Raw genomic sequence first — 23,874 nt, forward strand, 5'->3', positions numbered from 1 at the left:
TGGAGAGAAGAAAAATGCCAGAGCATTGGGTGGGGGGGGGAGGGGGGAGAGAAGAAAACAGATATGCCAGACTGTGAGGTGGGAGAGATGGAAGGGAAGGAGACTAAGATAACAGACCTGGGGAGAGGAAAGGAGAGGAGAGAGATGCCAACCCATGGGGTAAAGGAAAAAGTGAGGGGAGAGAGAGAGAAGAAGAGACAGAAGTTCCAGAGCATGGGATGGGGTGATGTGGGGAAGGAAAGGAGAAAATAGACATTGCAGAACATAGGCCAGGGGGGAGGGGAGAAAGAGAAAATGGAGAGGAGTGAAGGTGCAATAAATCATGTAAAAAAGAAAGGGGGCACAGGCTGGATGAAAGGGGAGAGGATAGACAATTTATGGAAGGGGCATAGAAAGAAAGGGCATATGGAAGGGAGAAGAGGACAGATAGTAGATGGAAGGGGCAAAGAAATATGGCAGATGCTAGATGGAAGGGAGAGTGAGGGCAGACGCTGAATGGAAGTGAGTGAATTCAAAAGGGCTTGGGATAGGCATGTGGGATCTCTCGAAGAGAGAAAGAGATAATGGTTACTGCGGATGGGCAGACTAGATGGGCCATTTGATCTTTATCTGCCATCATGTTTCTATGAAGGGAAGATGAGGAAAGCAGAAACTAGAAATGACAAAAGTAAAAAAAAAAAAAGAATTTTTTAAAAGATGAAATAGTATTGTAGCTTTGTTGATAAACATTTATAAATAGAAAATGGAAATAAGGTGATCTTTCTTAGAGAATGACATAGAGAAAAAATTGTTCTAGTCTCCACCCTGTCCCTTGGAACTGGGTCCCTGTCCCCGAGAGCTCGGTTCCCAACCCCACAAACTCAGTCCCTGTCCCCACCCCGTCTCTGTGAGCTCAGTGCCCGTCCCTGCAAACCATCTGATCCCATCCGCACAAGCCTCAAATAGTTTTATACTGAACTTATTTTAATAAAGTATAAACTAAACTAAACCTTAAGTTTATATACCGCATCATCTCCACGGAAGTAGAGCTTGGCACGGTTTACAAGAACTTAAAAATGAGAAAGGGTAGGAAAAGGTTTACATAAGTTTATAAATCGAGTGGAAAAGTAAGGGAAAATAAATTACATGTTAGAGAAGAGCCAGGTTTTTAGTTGCTTGCGGAATAAATGGAGGGGGCTCAGGTTCCGCAGCGGGATAGTAAGGTCATTCCAGAGACCTATGATTTTGAAAAGAAGTGATTTTTCCAGTTTACCTGCGTGGAGAATACCATGTAGGAAGGGGAAGGATAGTTTTAATTTATGGGCGGTCCTGGTGGAGTCAGGGCACGAGGAGTTAAAAGAAAGTGGGATTAGGGAAGGAAGGATGCCGTGAATAATCATAAAAGCCAGGCAAGAGCATTTGAATTGGACTCTGGAAATCACTGGGAGCCAATGAATATTGGCCAGGAGTGGGGAGACATGGTCAGATTTACGTTTTGCAAAAATCAGCTTGGCTGCCGTGTTCTGAATAAGCTGGAGTCTTTGGAGGCTTTTTTTTGTTAAGCATAGGTAAATGGCATTACAATAGTCAAGTTTGGAGAGGATGATGGATTGGACAAGGACAGCGAAATGTTTTTGGCGGAAGAAGGGTCTTGCTTTCCTTAGCATGTGGAGGCTGAAAAAGCATGATTTTGTCAAGGAGTTGAGGTGGTCGTTGAGAGAGAGAGAGAGGAATCGATAATGATGCCAAGGACCTTGCTTGAGAACTCAAGGTGTAAGGCAGTGCCTGAGGGCAGTGCGAAGAGGGTGGACAGGTGTTCTAACTTTGGGCCGAGCCAGAGTAATTTTGTTTTTGATTCATTTAGTTTCATCTGTACCGAGAGGGACCAGGAGTGGAGTCTCATTATGCAGGATGTTATGTTATCGTGGAGGTTGGTGAGGTTCTGGTCTGTTTCAAGAAGGACAAGGATATCGTCGGCGTATGTGTAATCAAGTTTCAATCAAGTTTATTCATATTATTTGATTGAACGCTTTTCCAAATTACAAAGTGTTGTACAAAAAATAAAAATATGATTTTAGAGAAATCACTTATACATAATACATTAATCAGACCTACATGGGTAATTGCTTTTTTAAACCACGGGAAACAATAGGAAAGAGGGGAGGAAATACAATTTTTTGAAGAAAAAGTACATATAAGGAAAGTACATTAGGAGGGTAGAAGAAGAGGATTGCTGGCAGAAGTGGGGTCGAATAAGAGAGCTATTGGAAATCTTGTTTTGGAGATGGCAGAAATCGTTATATTTTCAGTTAAAGGCTTCTTTAAAAAGAAGGCACTTTAAGCTACTCTTAAATTTCTGCAAATCTTGTTCAAGTCTTATATATAAAGGAAGAGAATTCCAAGTCATCGGAGCTGTTACAGAAAAGATAGAAGCACGGCGTGTTCCGTTAATTTTCAAGGAAGGAACGTTAAGGGTTATGTGGAATCAGAAGCCTATCTATAAATGCCGGTGTGTTGGTCTGTATTGTCTTGAAGACTAGAAGAGCTATTTTATATGTAATCCTATATGTTATTGGCAACCAGTGAGCTTTTTGCAGTAAAGGTGTAACATGGTCAAATTTTTTTTGAGCCTGAAATTATCTTTATTGCTGTGTTTTGTATAAGTTGAAGACGCCTTATGTCTTTTAAATATGTCCCTTTTAATAAAGAATTACAATAATCTAGTTTAGATATTACTAGGGAATGAACTAGTGTATTAAGGGAGAGTTTATAAAGGAGGGGGACTAGTGATCGTATCATCCTCAACTTGTAGAAACAATTTTTAACTAATGCACTGATGTGCGAATGAAACGTGAGTTTATTATCTATTAGTACTCCCAGAATTTTTGTGTTGTTAGTTTGATTGAGTGGCTTATTATCGATTAAGATTGGGTTAATAAGTTGTATTCCTTCTTTCCCTGAAAAGAGCACAGTAGTAGTTTTGTTGATGCTTAGGGATAGTTTATTGACATTTAGCCAGTCATGGATTTTGGCTAGCTTTTGGTTAATGTTAGAAATGTCGTGTGAACTTGTGGGATCAATAGTGTGCAGAAGTTGAAAATCATCTGCATAAGCATATACTATGAACCTGATGGACTGACAAAGGGTTAAAAGAGGGGCCAAGTAGATGTTAAACAGTAAAGGAGACAGTATAGAACCTTGCGGAACTCCGTAGTTAGTTTGATAAGGTTCTGAAAAAGAATTTTTGAAGTACACCGTTGAGAATCTATCTGTAAAATATGATCGAAACCATTCAAGAACTTGGTCATTTAGACCGATGGAGGAGAGTCGTTGAAGTAGTAAATGATGGTCAATTGTGTCAAATACTGCTGCTAAATCTAGGGAAATGAGTATGACAGATTTATGTTGGTCCAAATAATAGTGAATAGATGTGACGAGACCTACAAGGGAATGCTCTGTTGAATGATTTTTACGAAATCCTGATTGGTTAGGATGCAAAACCCGAGTTTTGTCAACGAAGTCTGACAATTGCTGAAATACTACTTTTTCTGTTAGTTTTGCTAAAAAAGGAAGATTGGCTATTGGACGATAATTTGAACTAACGTTGAGACTGATTTTTGAGTCCTTAATAATCGGAAGGAGAACAGAGTGTTTCCATTCAATTGGGAGAGATGAAGTAGACAGACTTTTGTGAATAATTTGGAGAATAACTGGTCCAAATATTTAAAAATAATGTTTAAGTAGAAAAGGCGGAAAGGATTCAATTTTGGAACCTTTAAGTTTTATAGATTGAAATAAATGTTCTATTTCTTTTAAAGATGGAAGAATAAACTTTGAACATGTTGCCTTTAATGACATATATCTTTTTTGATCTTCATCTTTGGTATCAGAGATAGCACTGGCTGTGGATATGTTAAAACTATTCTTGTCGGGACAAGTAGGAACTTTGTTAGTTATACTTGATCTAATTGATGTAATTTTAGTTTGAAAGAAGCTTGCTAGACAGTTGGCAGAAGGAGTATCTTCTGTTGAAATTGCTGGTTTGTGTTTGAAAATCGTTAATTGCTTTAGAATTTTGAAAAGAGATGAAGAATTCATAGTTTTGGAGATTTTTTTAGTGTAGTATTGTTTCTTTGTATTATTAATCATTTGACGGTAATATTGAGAGTGCTGTTTATAATTGTCCAAATTATTTTGTGTGGGTTTGGAGCGCCATTTGCGTTCTGCTGAACATAACTGTCGTTTTAGTAAAGCGAGAGTAGAATTGTACCAAGGATTTTTTTGCTTTTTAGGAGAAATTGTTTGGATTATTGTTGGGGCTATTTTATTTTTGTAGATTGTTTCAAGGGGGGAAAGCTGGAAGAGCTTCAATGAGGACATATAGATATTAAAAAGGATAGGGGAAAGGGGTGATCCCTGAGGGACACCGCAAAAAGGAGACCAAGGAGTGGACATGGTGCCATTAGAGTTGACAGTGTAGGAGCGAGAGCAAAGGAAGTTTGAAAACCAATTAAGAACGGTGGAATCAATTCCTATCTCGGAAAGTTGATAAAGTAGTATGTCGTGGTGGACGACATCAAAAGCAGCAGAGAAGTCGAATTGTAACAGAACAGCGAATTTGTTTTGAGAATGTAGTTGTTGCACCTTTGATATTAGGGAGACAAGGAGGGACTCGGTGCTGAAGCTGGGTCTAAAGCCATGTTGATAGGGGGAGAGAATGGAGAATCTCTCTAGATAAGAAGATAGCTGGGTAGCGACTATGGACTCAAGCAGTTTGGAGGGGGATATTTGCTATGGGGCGGTAGTTCGATGGTGAGGAGGGTTCGAGATCAGCTTTTTTCAAAAGAGGGGATAAGGCAATGTGTCCCATTTCTGTAGAGAACAGGCCAGATAGTAGGGCAGAGTTTACAAGATTGGTGAGGGAGGAGATGGCCTGCGCAGGAATGTTATCGTAAAGGTAGGATGGGAAAGGATCTAGGATACATTTGCAGGATTTCAATTTGAGACAAAGTTTAGAGATCTGGGATTCGGAGGCTATTTCGAAGGCAGTCCAGGATCTATCAGCAGGGATAGGGTTGGAGTCGTTGGGAGGTAGAGAATTGTAGGAGATAGTTGGGGGAAAGAGCTTCTTATGGTAATTATCTTATCGTTAAAAAATTTGGCTAGGTCGTTAGCAGATGGTGGAGAGAAGGGGTAGGTGGAGTCATTTTTTGAGGTTAAATTACGCCAGATGTTGAACAGTGTACTAGTTTGGTTTTTTGATCTGGTGATTTTGTCACCATATAAATTTTTTCTTGCTTTTGTCAATACCGTGTTGTAGAATTTGATATTGTCTCTCCAGGATTGTCTGTCAGAAGGGGATTTCGATTTTTTCCATTTACGCTCCAGTGCTCAACATTTCTGCTTCAATTCCCTATGATATGGAAGATACCAGGGAGCTTTGCGGGAGTGGAAGATAGGTTTAGTACAGAGGGGAGCAAGAGCGCGGTAAGTGGATTCAGAAAGGGTTACCCAGTTGTGCCAGTTGGAGTCAGGGTCCGAATCAATATTCTGTATAATTGTCATTTTATAAATCAGAGTTCTGACTGATGAACTAGAGGAAAAGATCTTCAGCTGGCAGGGCTTTGTTTATAAACATTTATCAACACAGCTACAATACTATTTTATCCTAAAGCAAAAAAGAAAAGAAATAAAAAAATTTTTCTACCTTTGTTGTCTGGTTTCTGCTTTCCTCATCTTCTCGTCATTCTCTTCCTTCCATCCACTGTCTGCCTTCTCTCTGCCTCTTCCATATGGCATCTGCTCTATTTCTATGCCTCTACCAGAAACTATCTGCCTCTCCCTTCCATCTCTACATACCCCCTCATTGGTCTAGCATCCATTTTCTTCCCTCCACTTCCCCCATGGTTTGGCATCTCTGTCTTTTTCCCTTCCATCTCTTCCTCCCCTGGATGGTATTAGCATATTTCTCCTCCTTTCCTCCCTTCAGATCTGGTATCTGTCTCCTCCCCTTCCCCAATGCTCTGGTATCTCTCTCTCCTCTCCCTATTCTTTTCTGCTCTTCTCAATTTGTTTTTTACCTCTTGTCTACTTTCTTACTTTCCAGTCCTAAATTTCCCTTTCATTGTGTCTACCTACAGCTTGCCACCTCTTTCTCTCACTCCTTCCAGTATCTCACTAACTCTATCCTCTTCCCCCAATCTAGCATGTGCCCTTTTTTATTTATTCCCTCCTTCCATCCAGCATGTGCTCCTCTCTCTCTCCACTTTCCTTCAGCATCTTTTCCCCTCTCTCCTCCCCACTTCCTTCCAGTGACTGCTCCCCTCTTTCTCCTCTCCACTTCCTTCAAGCTTCTGTTCCTCTCTCCTCCCCTCTTCCATGCAGGGTCTTCTCCCCTCTCCCTCCCCCACTTCCATGCAGCATCTACTTCTCCTCTCTCCTCCCCATTTCTCTTCAGCGTCTGTTCCTTTCTCTCCTCCCTAGATCTCCACTTCCCTTCGGCACCACTCAACCTCTTTCTCTCGTCGGAACATCTCCCTCCTTTCCTGTCACCTTTGCAGGCGCTTTTCAGAATCAAAGTTTTCTCTGAGCGGCCCGGATATCAAAGCCTTCTCACAAGTCATGCACGGCTGCCCCGAAACTTCTCCTTTGATGCAACTTCCTCTTTCTGCCTGGTAACTCGAATCAGAGGAGAAATTTCAGGGCAGCTGCACGTGACTTGTGAGAAGGCTATGGTGTCCAGGCCACTCGGAGAGAGAAAACTCTGAAAAGTGCAAGCGAAGGTGAGGGGAAGGGATGGAGATGGCCCGATGAGGGAAAGAGATGCCTGGACCGAGATGATCGGGAGGGAGGGGGTTGCTGGACGCGCAATCGTGAGGAAGGCTGCTGACCGGAAGGGGTAGGAAGGGAAGCAATGCTCGGCAGATACTTTACTGCAGGGACAAGGCCATTCACTGTATTCTATGTTTTAGATTTTTGCCCCTTGTGTGATTGAGTTTGACACCCCTGGCCTATCTGAAGTAAATTAAAAAAAAAAAAAATGTACAGGAGGGTCATGTCATCTTTTTGATGGACTTGCTGAGAATTATTTCTTTATTGCTCAGGATGCAGTGCAGGGGTTTCATTGGGAAAATAGACAATACTACACCTTTTGTTGTTTACTGTATGCAATCCTGATATCCAATGTTTTTGTACACGCATGATCAGTGCCATGACACAATAGTTGTGCAGATTTCTGAGAAAGTTAATTGAGCATTTTTGAAGGACATTTTTATCTGTTTTAGAGCACATTCACTACATTAGTGATGGTTTGTTTACTCAATACAAAAACTTCAAAAATTTCATTAGGGTCATTCGACCTCCTCCAAATTTAACAAAATTTCATGTGAATGTTCCCTAGGGTCTCAAACAAAATCAAGTACATTTATTAATTCGACAGGCAGCTGAATAGAAGCCACCTTCAGAGTGCTATGCTCCGCTTAACACAAAACAGCAATTTTGTCCAGTCACTACAGCCCAACAAAACCTATCGGGGTACTGAAATTTTTTTGAATTAGTACAACCTTTTGTACTAAGTACAGCTATTCATACCCACTGAACCCGATTTGCCCACAGCTCTGAATAAACTGACTACCTATCTAACATCAATTCAAGAATGGGCTAAAAACAACAAACTTTGCCTGAACCCAAGTAAAACCGAGCTTCTGTTGGTCCCTAACACAAATGGACATATATCTAATATCCAAGGAGGTTCTATTTCCCTGGATATTAGTTAAGGAAAGGTTTTTCCAGTATGAGAGTTCCTCTCTTGAGAATAAGAGAAGATTCCTGCTATTTTAAATAAATTAGACACAAAGGCCCAGTTTCTATAAATGGTGTCCCGATTGTAGGCAGCGGTAGGCGTCCTACCTCTGTCTAGCCAGCCAATCGGGACACACTTTAAAAAAAAAAACCTCCCAAGGCAGGCCGCCTGCATTGGAGGTGCCTCCTGGAGCCTAGGGAGGTGCACAAGCCTGCCTAAGCTTGCCTAAGGCTAGGCGCGGGCGTGGTTTGGCCTGGAAGTAGCCTTAGGCGGGCCTAGGCAGCTGTACGTGTCTCCCTAGGCCAGCGGGAGACACTTACAATGTAGACTAGCAAAATGCTAGCCTCCATTGTACGTAGACACAGCCGCTGAGCTTATCGTGGCAAGGGATCTCCTTGCAGCGATAAGTTTAGCGGCTGAAGCTGTGGCCACCCCCACCCCGGAACAAACAAGGCAGGAGGGATGCCAAGTCCCTCCTGCCCGGCACCCCCCTCCATAACAAACCCAGTAAGAGGGATGCTCAATCCCTTCTGCCAGAACCCCCATCCCCCTCGGTAGACCTTCGGCAGGAGGGATGCCCAATTCCTCCTGTCCAGAACACTCCCTCACGGTTGATCGGGTAGCCAACCCCCCCCCCCCGAACCCTTGTAATCTTGTTTGTTGGCCAGACAGATGGGATGCACAGGGGGGGCCTATGATTCCAGTTGGCCCAGATGCCTAAGGCCCCTCTTATGGGCGGGGCCTTAAGTGCCTGGGCCAATCAGACCCTTAGCCCCTCCCTGGTGTATCCCACAATGCAGTGGAAGGGGCAGGCCCACCATTCTGATGGAGGCAGGCCTGCCAGCAGCTAGTTTAGTTTTTGATAATAGGGACTTATGTTCCCATTTTTTCAAACCAAAAATCAATCGAACTGCCAAATTTTGAATAACTCGGAGTCTATGAAGGGTTTTCTTAAAAGTTCCCAAATAAATGATGTTACAATAGTCAAGCATGCTTAAAATGACAGCGTAATCCATTTCGGCCTGCTGACTGCTCTGGGTCAGGCAGTGGGCTGGTGATTCCATTTCCAAGGCAACTTTAACAAGGCTGTCTTTTAAGGGCAGTTATTTTTTGGCAAAGGCCTGGATAACCTCATGGATTCGGTATTGGACCGTCACCCAAAGTCCCTGTCTGATAGTAGACCCAGACCCTCCAGGAGTTCCAGGCGTTCTAATTTTCGGGGCTTCAGACATTATGCACATTCCACATCGCAGAGATTTTCCCAGAGCTTTCGAGGTCAGTATGTGGGCTACAGGTGTTACCAACCTTCCGCCGCCCATCCTGCACACCCTGCCAGAAAGACACCAATGCACTAGGATGCCAAATTCCCCTCTGTGGATAGGGGGCCAGATCTCGGAGTTTCTGCCTGCTTGGATGCGCATTACAGCAGCCCAGTGGATCTTGGACATTATTCGATCAGGATACAAGCTGGAATTTGCCCAGCTTCTGTCAGATTGGTTCGTGGATTCTCTATCTGGATGGCCAGACAAGGCGCTCAGAGTCCAGGCTACTGTTCACCACTTTCTGGATATTCAAGCTAGAGAGCCGGTGTCATACGACCTCTCAGGCTCAGAAAGATACTCTGTATACTGTATTGTGCCAAAGAAAGGCTCAGATTGGAGGCCTATTCTGGATCTTCAACATGTGAATGCGGCTCTCAGGATTCTCTGCTTTCAAATGAAGACCATGCGGTCGGTCATTGGCATACTTAAGAGTCCTCTTTGATACAGCTGTGGGCTGTGTCTACCTGTCCAAGGCTCACAGACAGAAACTGTATGCCCAGATTTCTGAACTTTTGGAGCAGCCAGCTCCTTTGGCGTGGGATTATCTTCAAGTTCTAGGCTTCATGGTTGCCACACTAGATGGGAGGGACCAAGAGGGTTCCTCTGGCTCAGGAAGCCCACCTTCTTTTTCTTGGGCAGAATGTCTTTTCCTGGTGTTGACAGAAGCGCACGTGGAGAGAGTGGTCAATGTGCAAGCAGACCTCCTCAGCGGACGGTCTCTGGATGTGGGCAAGTGGATCCAGTTCCCATAGGCATTTCAGATGATTGTGAAGTGCTGGGGAGTCCCTGCATCGATCTCATGGCCACTTCATGATACAGGAAGGTGCTTTACTTCTTCCGTCGAAGTTCTGAGCCCGGAAGTGGATGGCTCGACATGCTTGTGCAGTTCTGGCAGCAGGAGTTTTCTCCTGGCTGTTTTTACTCCTGGGCAGTTGGTAACCGTGTGCTTAAGAGGATTTTGGTTCTTCTTGGCTACGTTATGCTGGTGGCCTCAGCTAGTTCGCACAGGCATTTGGGTCGCAACCTTTGGGTTGTGCACTTCTTCAAACCCTTTCACACAGGGTCTAGTTACTATGCCAGTTCCAGGGCTTTTGCTCTTCCGGCAGGGCTCTTGAGCATATGACCTTTGGACATATGAGATGTTCTGCCTATGTTGATTCTCTTCTAAAGTCTAAGAAGTTGTCAAGGGGGTTGGTGTATGCTACGGTGTGGAAGGCCTTCCAATATTGGTAAATCCAAGACCAGGTGGATCTGTTTGTTCCGATCTTGCTGATACTCTTTATTCCCATGGGAAAGATTATACTAGCCTTACAATTGCTGGGCTCTCACTTAGATCCCAGGACAGTTGGTCATCTTTGGTGGCTCATCCTGATGTTGCTCAGTTCTTGCAGGGGGTTCATCATCTAAGATAGCTGGTTGTCCATCCTATCCCTGCCATCTAGCTTTATCTAGACTCCCTTTGGCTTTCTTTCAGATGCTTCCCACTGTAAAGACATTTAAAACTGTTCTGTCACCTTCCTCTCTCCTGCCCACTTACCCACCTCTCCCTGAAATGCTTTCATGTTTTCCTTATATATACTGATATTTGTCAACATTTGTTTTTTTCTGATCTGAAGGGTTATTATCTTAGAAAGCTCATCATAAAATGCCTTTCTTTGTTTTTTTTTTAAATGTCTTTCTATTACTTTGGAAAATGGACTAACACGGCCAACACACCATTTCATCCTTTATGCATCAACAGATTACATCACCGTAAATGACTAATGTGGTGTTCTCTACAAATTTCTAGCGTTTTCCATATTATTCGGACGTTGGCAAAGCACTGAATGGTATTACAATGCGCTTGCGCACGGCGGCCTGGGGGCGGTTGGAACTGTGTTCTGCAGAACCCCGCTCCGCCGGCTTCTTCGCTGTCCCTGAACATTCCAGACGCTTCTGGAAAGTCTGAGGCGTTTTGTTTGGTACCGGCAGTATATAATTGTCGTAAGACGCTCCCTTAAACTGTCACTTGATACGTAAGTGTGTGAGCCATTCATTATTGGAGTAGTACAGCAGTGTGATAAGGTAAGCGCAGTTTTTCAGGGGCATTATAGGTAGTTTAGGTAGAGGCATGGTAAATGATTATGGGTTTAGAACAACGTGATTGGTTTATGAATAGTTTTTATGGTTATTCAATGACTTGCGCTTTTTAGGTCTTAGTGAATAATCTGGAAATCAAAATGTCTTTTCTTGTTAGTGAATTTCATAGCTTAATAAACTGAGTTTGCGGGTGTAATCTATCTCTTCCCCCCCCCCCCGGCTTTTAGTGTTTCGAAACTATGCTTTCACCTAGAGATATCTTTACAAAAATAAATATAAATGCAAGTTAAATGGTAAATGAAAGAGTATAAATTGCGGTGAACGGTGGAATGTATCGACCCTAGTGTTGAGAATAATAAAACGTGAATTTAAGCACATAAGCAATCTCAGTATGACTGATTCCGTTTCTTTTCTAAAAGAGAATAATTTATCGAGGTCTTATCAGGTAACGAAGGACTGGAAGAAAGGGATGACTGAAAAGAGAAAGAAGGCTTATGAGCCGTTCCATTTTGCGTGTGGTGATGGTCTTGGCTAGTCTTCTCCCTCCCCTCTTTTTTAATATCTCACAACCACATCATTGGGGGGGGGGGGGACACACACGCCAACGTCCATCGATAGGGATGGGAGAGAGGGGGACACGCACACTTCCTTCGATAGGGGATGGGGCGCAATCGCAGGAAATTTGGAACGTAACGTTTTCACTAAGCATTGTACCCAGATATCGCCTAGAAACGCTTACGTGATCAAAGTGTTTAGGGTAGGAATAGGAGAAACCCTGAACTAAACCAACGGAATAGTTATAACCGCTGGTCTTTATATGAAAGTGCTCATAAGTGAGCTTGCATGGATGAGATAAAATAGATCTACCGGTAGCTAAGTGATTTTGCTCTTGTGGGTAGAGAAAGGCCAGGTAACTTCTAGAAGCTTGTAGTTCTAGAAAGCTGCCTGCGGGGACAGCATAGCTTGATTCTTTAATTGAGAAGTAATTTTTTTGGGGGGGCGGACTGGCTCCGTAAAGCATATTGATAATACTTAGACCTGAAAAAAAAGTTGCCCCGTCTATTTAAGCTATGCACTGCCTGCTTTCTAGACCAGATTGAAACTTGACAAAATAGCCTTAATTTGAAGAAGAAAATATTTAACCTTGATACATTTTGGTGGGGTCCAGGTACAAAATGAATCTTGGTAACCCAGGTACTCCAGAATTTCTAAAAGTTTTTAGATTTAGCTTGTGCTTTTTAACTTGTAGCTCAAGGTGAGTTACAGGATATAACTTGAAGGATTTGCCTAGTTACCAAGTAGATACCAACATCTATGAGCCAACAAGGTAGCCAGTTGATCACTTAAACTTATTTTCTAAATAGGGATCCTGTGTGTGTCCTTTGATTAATGTCTTTCCTTCCTTATCCCTTTCCCCAAGTATTCTAGCCACCACTATTTATTAAATTTTCTATACCATTCTCCCAAAGGATTTCGGAACAGTTTTTACATGAATTTATTTAGGTACTCAAGCATTTTCCCTGTCTGTCCAAGTGGGCTCACAATCTATCTAATGTACCTGGGGCAATGGGGGGATTAACTGACTTGCCCAGGGTCACTAAGAGCAGCATGGGTTTGAACCCACAAACTCAGGGTACTGAGGCTATAGCTTTAACCACTGTGCCACCCCCTCTCAAAGTAAATGTGAGTTTGCCCTTAGTTAGAAAGATGTCTAGTTTTTAGGTAAAGCTGTATCTTTTTACTGTATACTGTATCCAGTTTCCTGTATGTTAGTGGGACCTGGCTTTAATAAACATTTTTTTCCTTTAAATAACTCAAAACACTAAACTGCACTTATAGTATACAAGAGTGACATGGTAGGTAAAGGAATATTCACAGTCTGTACTTATATTGGAAAACTAAAAAGCTAAGCTTGCAGATATGACAAATATCAAATCAGTTTATAAATTATATCCAGTTACACCATTTTTGGTGCCAGTTATAGCTATACTTTTACAATTCCACTCTATTCCTGGACAGGTGGGTTATTTTCCTATGGTTGCCAGACAGCTTGTAGGGAGCTTTAGACAATGTTTTCAGACCCATCTCTCTTACTTCAGGACAATTTCTTTCCTACAAGCCAGACTGTAGGAGCTTGTATTTTCTGCTCCTGTTTATTTTTATTTAATCTTGGTCTTTTTGTTTGCAAATTCTGCCCTTGTGCTACAGAGGTTCCCTGCAGGGACAGATCTGGCTGTGGGTGATCAGACTTTGTGTAAAGTCTGGTTCTAGGGGGTTGACTGCGTGTCATTGCACTCTTTGGACAGCTTGCACTTCAGTTTGCGGCTCAGGGACCATTCCCTTGGGAACTGGCTCACCCCCAGGTTTGTCTGCTAGTGGGTCTGAGTGCAGGCTGCGTGGCTCCGTGGAGGCACGCCCAGGATCAGGGCCGTCTTATTGTGTGTCAGGTATAGGTCTCGGTCCAGTGGAGCAGTCAGAAGACCAGCAGTTCAGTTTGCATGCTTGCAGAGGATATCCCTGTTAGCTGTTTCAGCTTCCATTGCAGTAATACACAGCACCTCGTGGCACAGTGAGTAAGGGGCTTATGACCTGAATCAGTGACTTATTTTTATTTTTTTTTGGGGGGGGGGCATCTCTAAAATGGGTTTTAGAGTGTGCCGTAATCCCTGTCTTCCCTAAAATCCAAAAATGGCCATATTTTAGGGATCATTAATTTTTTTTTCAGGCTGTTTTATTCTAAAAAAAATAGAACCTAAAGTGGCCATTTTGGATTTTCCCAATTTGAATTTAAGTTATTCTTTCTCCTCTACAACAGTGTATCGCAACAGTTTGAGATTCAACAGTGTATTGCAAACTGTGTGCCTCCTGAGGTTTCAGATGTGCAGCGGTACACTGGGGAAGAGGAGATATGCTGGCACCAGCTGACTGTCTACAGGACGTGCCTTTCACGAAGAGGAGCACATCCTGTAAGCCAGTGTTCAACTGCCAGTCCGTGGACCGGTGCCGGTCTGCAAAAATTTCTTGCCCGTTCGCAGGGCCGGCATGTGCATTGGACCCCAGACAGTGCTCTTCAGCTGCCGGTCCACGGTGCAATCAATGTGGCATTGTCTTTGGGCCAGCTCTCTCTTTCTCAGTGCTGCAGTGCACAAAGCTGTGAGCAGAGGCTCATACGCATGTCCTACGCTTGAACTGGAGCCTTCTCTCTGACGTCCCTTACTGCATGGTGCCCAACACGGGGGGCATTGGGCAGGCTCGATCCCATTCTGCTGAATTAGTTTCTCAGGGTTACATATTTCTGCAGAAAAACTGGGAGAATATGTGGGCAGTGGTACCGTTTTGGCACTACCAGGCGATTCACCTACTTTCTTCTTGACTGGCTGCTTGATTCGGACGTCTTCCAGTCGGGCCATTTGACTGACACAAAAAGGGTGGTTTCTTTCCTCAGTTCTTTGGATGTGAATCTTTGAATTTGCACAGCGCTCTTTTCTCCTGCACTATTTATAGGTATATCGGGGAAATGTTTTTATTCATATAGGAGAGAAATATGTTTCTTCCCAGAGACTAGGGCGATGGGTCACAGTCTCAGGTTTGCATTCTTCTTCGGTCACCATGACCAAGAGTATGAGATTCTGTTCAGGTTCTAGGATCCATGTTGCTGACTCCATTGAGAACTTCAGCTTGCTTTCCCATTATAACGCTACAGCAGTCGCTTTTATTCTGGTGGGTCCCGGTATCTCAGGGCTCGAATTATTTGGTAGGCTCCTCAAGCATCGCTCTTAGTCGCGGCCCGATGACTTCAATCTTGCGGCGGCTGTTTTCACTTCTATGTCTCGGCCTGCTACGGGCTTCAAGAAGTGTAGCAAGTGTCAGCGCGCGATCTCTATTACGGACCCTCACCGTCGCTGCCTCAAGTGCCTTGGGCCTAAGCATCATCCTAGATTGTGCCTGCCTTGCCAAACGCTTCAGTCTTGTGCTTTTAAGCGTCGTCGTATCCTGGTGGACAAGCTTTTCGGAATGGATTCTTCTGAACCCTCGACTTCGAAGATGACCGACTTCCAAGGTGGCCTCGACTTTGGCCGATGGTCCTCCAGCTTCTACTGCTTCCACCTCGAGCCTCATCAGACCTTCGTCTTTTGCAGCGGCTCTTACTTCATCGACATCTGTATCTTCCCCTGTTTCCTCAGGTCAGATAGCCAGCAGACTGTTCCAGCGGTAGTCATTAAAGTGCCTAAGACTACCAAGTTGAAGCACAATCACACTACCCCGAAGGAACCTCCAGCCAAGGCAAGTGGACCGGTTTCAGACGCGGATCCATTTTTGTGGACTTCCTTCCAGACCTTATTGGAGAAGCACATCGTTCAGTTCCTTACTAACATGGAACCAAAGCTTCTCCCTCTTATCCAGCCTGGGCATGTAGCAGATTCCCATGAGGTCGAGCCACTTTCCTTGCCTCAGTCTGATCCTCCACACTCTTTGCAGGGAGCAGAGTCTCTACGAGTGTCCTGGTCTGGAATCTAAGCATGTTCAGCAAGGAGCAGAATCTTTGCATGTGCCTCGACAGGATTCCTCACACTCTATACAAGGAGCAGAGTCTTTGAGAGTGCATCGAGGTTCCTCTACCTCTCTTCGTTATTCGAGGTCTCATCGCTCTTCGAGATCTGCTTCCAGGCACAGTTCTCATCACCGCTTGAGGCCTTCATCGAGCCATACTTCCAGACATGGTTCTTCCACTAAGCCTTGTTCTACTCCACATACTCCTCGTTAGAGATCTCCCATGCCAGACCTCGAGAGTATTCTACTTTCGATTGCCTCGTCCAAATCACCATATTCATCTGATGCCTTTTTACATGCTGAAGCTTCATCTTCGACACAGGCTGCCTCGACGTCCTCTAGTCCTTCTCGAGGCAAAGCCCTGGCGGATCAACTCATTTTCATCTTTTCTCCGTCAGATGGCTGTGGACTTGGATCTTCAATTAGATACTGGCTCCAAACACTCCAAGGAGTATCTCGGTCATGCATCTTCCTCAACCTCCGGCTGAGTCACTTAAGCTTCCTCTTCATAAGCTTTTAAATCAGACTTTTGGTCGGTGCATGGAGACTCCTTTTTCCTTACCAGCTGTTCCAGGAAAATTGGATTCTCGCTATAAAACTGTACACAGCAAAGGGTTTGACAACTCTGTTATCTCATCAATCCCTGCTTGTTGAGTCCTCTTTGAAGAGAATCCCATCCTTCCAAAGTCTATGCTATCGTACCCCCTGGAAGAGAAGGGAAAACTATGGACAAATGTGGACGTCGCATCTATCAAAATGCTATGATGTCTTCTAAAGTCCTTAATTATAATTTTCATTTTATTACTTATTTTGAGTTTCTTATTTCTCTACTTCCACAGTTATTTGGATACTCAAAAGCACTTTGAGTTTCAAGAAGTTATTTCTTTATTTCAACTTCGTTTACATCTTCTCCAGTCATCTTATGAAGCCTTCGAGTTATCTGCTAGAGCAGCTGCTTTTTCAGTGGCTATGCGTCGTCTTGCCTGGCTTCGTACCATCGACATGGACCCTAACCTTCAGGACTGCCTAGCTAATATTCCTTGAGAGGGCAATGACCTCTTTGATGAATCTATCGAGGCAGCCACCAAGAAATTGTCTGACCATGAAAAGTCCTTTGCTTCTATTGTCAGACCTAAGCCAACGTCAACTTCTGCTAAACCTGCACGCCCTCCTCCTATTTATCAGCAGCGTTTTGCTCTGAGGCAGGCTTCTTATACTCGTCCTCCTCTTAAGAAGCAGCAGCCTCAAAAACAGCAGCATAAACTTCGACCTTCTGCTGCACCTAAGCCTACTCAGCATTTTTGACTGCTTGGAACAGAGCATAACTTCCGTCGTTCTGCCTCTGCCTTCTTTTTCCCCTATAGGAGGTCGTTCCCATCTTTTTTACCACTGGACGACAATTACATCAGACCTCTGGGTACTTACCATCATTAAGGAAGGATACTCTTCATTTCAATCAGGTTCCTCCGGACCTTCCTTCAAGAGAGTATCCTTCCAGTCCATCCCAGACCACCCTTCTTCTTCAGGAAGCTCAAGCTCTGCTTCGCCTCCATGCTATCGAGCCAGTTCTTTGGAACAGCAGAACAAGAGATTTTACTTGTTCCGAAGAAGATGGGCGATCTGCGACCCATTCTGGATCTCAGGGCTCTCAACCCCTTTCTAGTCAAAGTTTTGCATGTTGTCCCTGGCATCCTTTTATCCCCTTCTCGAGCAGAACGACTGGATCTCTGGATCTCATGGAGGACTACACTCATGTTCCCATACATCCGGCCTCCCGTCAATATCTTGGATTTCGGGTGGGGAATCTGCATTATTAATACAGAGTGCCGCCCTTCGGAACCATGTGCTTCAGGTATTTCCCTACCTCGACGACTGGCTCATCAAAGATTCAACATCTCAAGGGGTTATTCTAGCGACCCAATGGACTACCTGGTTCCTCCAAAGTTTGGGATTCGAAATCAACTTTTCTAAATCTCAACTTAAGCCTTCACAGAATCTACAATTCATTGGAGCTGTTCTAGACACTATCCAACTCAGAGCACTTCTTCCGCAGCAACAATTGGAAGCTCTTCGTCACCTCTGTCATACAGTGTCTTCCCACTCCTCCATTTCAGCGAGACACATGATGGTACTTCTGGGTCACATGGCCTCCACAGTACACATGATTCCTTTTGCCAGACTTCACCTCAGAATTCCTCAGTGGACCCTGGCAACTCAATGGACGCAAGTTTGCGACCCTCTTTCTCAACACATCGGTCACTCCTTCATTGAAACAGTCTCTCCGTTGGTGGATGCTCTCTTCCAATCTTTCCAAAGGCTTGCTTTTTCAAATGCCCCCTCATCAAAAGGTCCTCATGACATACTCTTCGATCTACGCTTGGGGCGCACATCTCGATGGTCTCCGTACTCAAGGCCTCTGGACTCGTACGGATCGTCAGTGTCGCATCAATCTGTTGGAACTCAGAGCGAGATTCAAAGCTCTCCACGCTTTTCAACATCTGCTTCACGACCAAGTAGTCCTCATTCGAACAGACAACAAAGTCTCCATGTATTATGTCAACAAACACGGAGGGACGGGATCTGCCTCCCTTTGTGAGGAAACTCTGAAGGTTTGGGACTGGGCAATCCGCCACAACACTTTCCTCAAAGCTATCTACATTCAAGGGGTGGAAAATTGCATAGCAAACAATTTGAGTCGTCTTCTACAACTTCACGAATGGACACTCCATTCCCTGCCTCTTCATCACATTTTTTTCACAATGGGGAACGCCTCAGATAGATCTTTGCAGCTCCCCACAACCACAAACTGCCTCAGTTCTGCTCCAGGATTTAATCGCTTCGAGGCAGATGCGTTTCTTCTGGAATGGACGCATCTTTTTCTCTATGCGTTTCCTCCATTCCCTCTCATCCTCAAGACTCTGGTCAAGTTGAAGAACGATCATGCCACCATGATTCTAATCGCTCCTCGGTGGCCGAGACAACCCTGGTACTCCCTTCTACTTCAACTCAGCAGCAGGGAGCCATACCTTCTACCAGTTTTTCCTTCTCTGCTTACACAGAGTCGAGGATCTCTGTTTCATCCCAACGTGCAGTTGCTCCACCTGACAGCTTGGTACCTCTCAACATAACTCCTCTTCAGTTTTCCCAACCTATAAGATGTTTTAGAAGCTTCTAGGAAGTCTACCACTAGACAATGCTATCACCAAGAGTGGACTAGATTTTCTACCTGGTGTTTTTCTCATCATAAGGAGCCTCAACTTTCCTCCTTCTCTTCTGTTTTGGACTACCTTTTGCACTTATCCAATTCTGGCCTCAAGTCTACATTGATCCGAGTCCATCTCAGTGCAATTGCGGCTTTCCATCAGCCTATTGAAGGGAAACCCCTCTCTGCTCATCCAGATTCATGAAAGGACTTTTCAATGTCGACCTCCTCTCAAACCACCTCCTGTGGTTTGGGACCTCAATGTTGTCCTTTATTCAATTAATGAAGCCTCCATTTGAACCAATTGATACGGCTCATCTCAAGTATCTCACTTGGAAAGTGGTATTTTTCATTGCCCTCACTTCTGCTCGAAGAGTCAGTGAGCTGCAAGCTTTAGTTGCTGATCTACCTTTCACTGTCTTCCATCATGATAAAGTGGTTCTTCATACTCATCCTAAATTCCTCCCTAAAATGGTCTCGGAATTTCATCTCAACCAATCCATTGTTCTTCCAGTGTTTTTCCAAAGCCTCATTCTCATCCTGGAGAAGTTGCTTTTCATACTCTGGATTGTAAACGTGCTTTGGCCTTCTACTTGTTACGCACCAAACCACACAGAACTGCTCCTCAACTTTTTGTCTCCGATCCAAACAAGTTAGGCCATCCTATCTCTAAGCGTACCATCTCCAACTGGATGGTGGCTTGTATCTCATTCTGCTATGCCCAGGCTGGATTACCCCTTCACAGTAAAGTCACAGCCCATAAGGTCAGAGCAATGGCAGCTTCAGTAGCTTTCCTCAGATCTACACCTGTTGAGGAAATTTGCAAGGCTGCTACTTGGTTCTCGGTTCATACCTTCAATTCTCACTATTGTCTGGATACTTTCTCCAGACGGGATGGACAGTTTGGCCAAACAGTATTGCAAAATTTATTCTCCTAAATTGCCAACACTCCCACCATTCTGGTTAGCTTGGAGGTCACCCATATGTGAGAATACCTGCCTGCTTGTCCTGGATTAAAGCACAGTTACTTACCGTAACAGGTGTTGTCCAGGGACAGCAGGCAGCTATTCTCACAATCCACCCACCTCCCCTGGTTGGCTTCTCTGCTAGCTGTCTGAACTGAGGAGACGCACCTTCAGGGCGGGAAGGCATGCGCGGTGCGGGCGACTCGAAACTTCGAGTTTCTTTAAGGAAGTCTGCTTGTGAGGCGTCCGCATCCGGGCACCGTCGGATGACGTCGCCCATACGTGAGAATAGCTGCCTGCTATCCCTGGATAACTGTTACGGTAAGTAACTGTTATCTCCGCATTATTAGTTGGATGTGGGGGCGCTTGCGGTGGATGCGTTTAGTGCTTCGGTTGTTGCAGAAGCGGCGTTTGCTTCCCACCCAGATTGAGGATTGCTTTGCTACATCCCGTTGGTCTCTGGATTCATCTGTTGCTAAGGAATGAAAACTTATGTTCTTACCTGTTAATTTTCTTTCCTTTAGACGCAGCAGATGAATCCAGAGCCCCACCCTTTTTGGATATTCACTGTCAGTTTTTTTCTTTTACAATTTTCAATGTCTTATTGTTTGTTGTATTCTACATTATTACCTCTTGAAATGGGAAAGAAGTTTTTTACATGCTAAGCGTTTTGTTGGTTACTGATGCTTGGGCAAGGAGCAATACTGAGGATGCAAGAGGCGTGCTAGCCAATAGGACCACCTGTTAATCAGTTTCTCTATCTCCGCCTGCTGGTAGATGTGTGCTATCCCGTTGGTCTCTGGATTCATCTGCTATGTCTAAAGGAAAGAAAATTAACAGGTAAGAAGAACATAATTTTTCCTTATCTGCCATCATGTTTCTGTGTTTCTTACACCGCAAACCTGGGTTTATCACAGGAGAGTTCCTTTTTCATCCTGCATTTACCTCTGTCGTCCAGCCCGTATCTCGTCCTTCCAAGCTTCACTCTGAAGGGATCTTGTCTACCTTAGAAACATAGAAGATGACGGCAGAAAAGGGCTACAGCCCATCATGTCTGCCCACTCTACTTACCCACCCCCTGTCTATGCCCTAATGACCCAATTTCCTTATCTTGACCCTCGTAGGGATCCCACATGGGTATCCCATTTATTCTTAAAGTCTGGCACGCTGTCTGCCTCGATCACCTGCACTGGAAGCTTGTTCCAATGATCAACCACTCTCTCTGTGAAGAAATACTTTCTGGTGTCGCCATGAAATTTTCCGCCCCTGAGTTTGAGTGGGTGCCCTCTTGTGGCTGAGGGTCCCTTGAGAAAGAAAATATCATCTTCCACTTCGACACGTCCCGTGAGGTACTTAAATGTTTCGATCATGTCTCCCCTCTCCCTACGTTCCTCAAGAGTGTAGAGCTGCAATTTGTTCAGTCTCTCTTCATACGAGAGACCCTTGAGCCCCGAAATCATCCTGGTGACCGTCCGTTGAACCGATTCAATTCTGCGCACATCTTTACTGTAATGTGGCCTCCAGAATTGCACACAGTACTCCAGATGAGGTCTCACCATGGCCCTGTACAACAGCATTATGACTTCAGGCTTTTGGCTGACGACACTTCTATTGATACAACCCAATATCTGCCTTGCCTTAGATGAAGCCTTCTCCACTTGATTGGCAGTTTTCATGTCTGCACTGATTACTCCTAAATCTCGTTCTGCTGAAGTCCTAGTTAAAGTTTCTCCGTTCAAGAAGTACGTCCTGCATGGATTTCTGCTTCCGAGGTGCATGACCTTACATTTCTTAGCATTGAAGCCTAGCTGCCAGGTTGAGGACCAACTTTCCAATGTAAGCAGGTCCTGCGCCATATAATTCTGTAAACTGCATTCACTTACTATATTACATAGTTTGGCGTCATCGGCGAATAGTGTTATTTTACCTTGAAGCCCTTGAGTCAGATCCCCTATGAATATATTGAAAAGGAGTGGACCCAGGACCGAGCCCTGCGGCACTCCACTGGTCACCTCCGATGTTTTAGAGAGGGTACCATTAACCACCACCCTCTGAAGTCTGCCACTCAGCCAATCATTGACCCATGCAGTTAGTGTCTCTCCTAACCCCATCGATTCCATCTTGCTTAGCAGTCTGCGGTGTGGGACACTGTCAAAAGCTTTACTGAAGTCCAGGTACACGACGTCCAAAGACTCTCCCAAGTCCAACTTGTTACCCAGTCAAAGAAGCTGATGAGATTGGATTGGCAGGACCTACCCTTGGTGAATCCATGCTGACTGGGATCCCGAAGATTCCCTTCATTCAAGATCGTGTCCAATTTGCTTTTAATTAGTGTTTCCATGAGTTTGCACACTATTGATGTAAGACTCACCGGTCTATAATTCGCAGCCTCTGCCCTGCAACCCTTTTTATGCAGAGGAACGACATTAGCTAATTTCCAGTCCAGGGGAACTTTCCCCTTACTTAGGGAGAAATTGAATAGCTCAGCCAACGGTTTCGCCAGGACATCGCTCAATTCTCTGAGCACTCTTGGGTGCAAATTGTCTGGTCCCATGGCTTTGTTCACCTTGAGTCTTGCCAGTTCACTGTAAACTTCACCTGGTGTGAACTCAAAATTCTGAAACGGGTCTTCTGTGCTTTGTGTTGCCTTCAACTGTGGACTGTGTCCCGGTGCCTCACAGGTGAAGACTGAGCAGAAGTATTCATTCAGTAGTTCGGCTTTATCGGAATCTGCTTCCATGTAACTTCCGTCCGGTCTTCTAAGGTGTACTATCCCGCCTGTGTTCCTTTTTCAGTCACTAATATACCTGAAAAAGGATTTGTCCCCCTTTTTAATGTTTTTTGCCAGAAGTTCTTCCACTCGAAGTTTGCCTCCCTAACTGCCATTTTGACCGCTTTAGACCTGGTCCTATATTCTACTTTTGCCTCTCTTTTCTCCGTGCGCTTGTAGGAGAGAAACACTTTTTTCTTCTCCTTAATGAGGTGCGAGATCTCCGCGGTGAACCGTTGGGGTTTATTGTTTCTTTGTCGTTTATTTACTGATTTTATGAAGCGGCTAGTTGCTTCATGTATGGTTGATTTCAGTGTTAACCTTTGCCAGCTCATTAGGTTTTCTCGTGGGGGGAGGGAGGAATGGGAAAGATGATGTATGGTTAATGGTTTTGGACATTTCTCAGGATGATTGCAGCTTTGAATCCTCCTCTCCCATTCCAGGTTTTGGGGGATGCCCCCTTCAAGTGTTACTGGAACTTGGGACAGTAGTTCCACTTCCTACGGAACAAAGAGAGCAATGGAAGTTATTCCATTTACTTTATAGTGCCCAAGTAGGGGGCTGGTCACACAGGTTATGGATCTCATAAGTGTCAATTATGTTCTCAAAGTTGGACTTTTCTGAAGGGAAATTGTGAGATCAGTCATTACAGCGGGCCAACAGGGAAGAGTTCCTTGCAGTACTCAGTCTCACAGAAGCCTATTTACATATTCCCATATAGCCACCGCATCAGTGGTATCTTCGCTTTGACATCCTTGGCCATCAATATCTGTTTCGGCAGATGCCATTTGGACTAGCCACGGCTCCTAAGACATTTTCACAGTGATGGGAGTGGCAGTGGTGTTTCATTGCAAAAAGGAGATTCAGATAGATCCTTTATTGGTTGACTGGTTGATTCAGGCGTCTTCTGGACAGGACACTTTGACAGTGACATAAACGTGTGATTTCTCTTCAATTTTTGGGGTGGATGTTCCACTTTCTAAAGAACTCTTATCCTGTTCTAATCATTGGAGCTTCTCGGGGTGTTTAACACTAAGGTGGGGAATGTGTCTTTTTCCCAGGGACTGGGGCAATTAGCCTTATTCTTCAGTCACCCAGATGACAATATGGGATTATGTACAGGTTCTAGGATCCATGGTGGCGACCCTGAAAGTGTGTCCTTGGGCTCTCTTTATCGCGAGAATGCTGCAGCGGTCGCGTCTGTT

The 23,874-nt window shown here is 44.5% G+C and overlaps 1 protein-coding gene across 3 annotated transcripts in view; it reads left to right on the plus strand.

Annotated features, from left to right (window-relative positions):
• Positions 1–23,874, plus strand: part of HSP90AA1 (heat shock protein 90 alpha family class A member 1) — a 109,617-nt gene that overhangs the window by 35,741 nt on the left and 50,002 nt on the right. The window contains exon 1 of one of the 3 annotated variants that reach the window (XM_033951372.1): positions 10,962–11,166. The exons of 1 other annotated variant lie outside the window; for it this stretch is intronic. The gene's annotated coding sequence lies outside the window, so the exon portion shown is untranslated. Of the gene's footprint in view, positions 1–10,961; positions 11,167–23,874 lie in introns of those variants that run through there. One more of the 3 variants, XM_033951373.1, reaches the window with a different exon arrangement.

The sequence above is a fragment of the Geotrypetes seraphini genome, chromosome 7 (genome assembly GCF_902459505.1).
Source record: "Geotrypetes seraphini chromosome 7, aGeoSer1.1, whole genome shotgun sequence".
In the NCBI taxonomy this organism is placed as follows: Eukaryota; Metazoa; Chordata; class Amphibia; order Gymnophiona; family Dermophiidae; genus Geotrypetes; species Geotrypetes seraphini.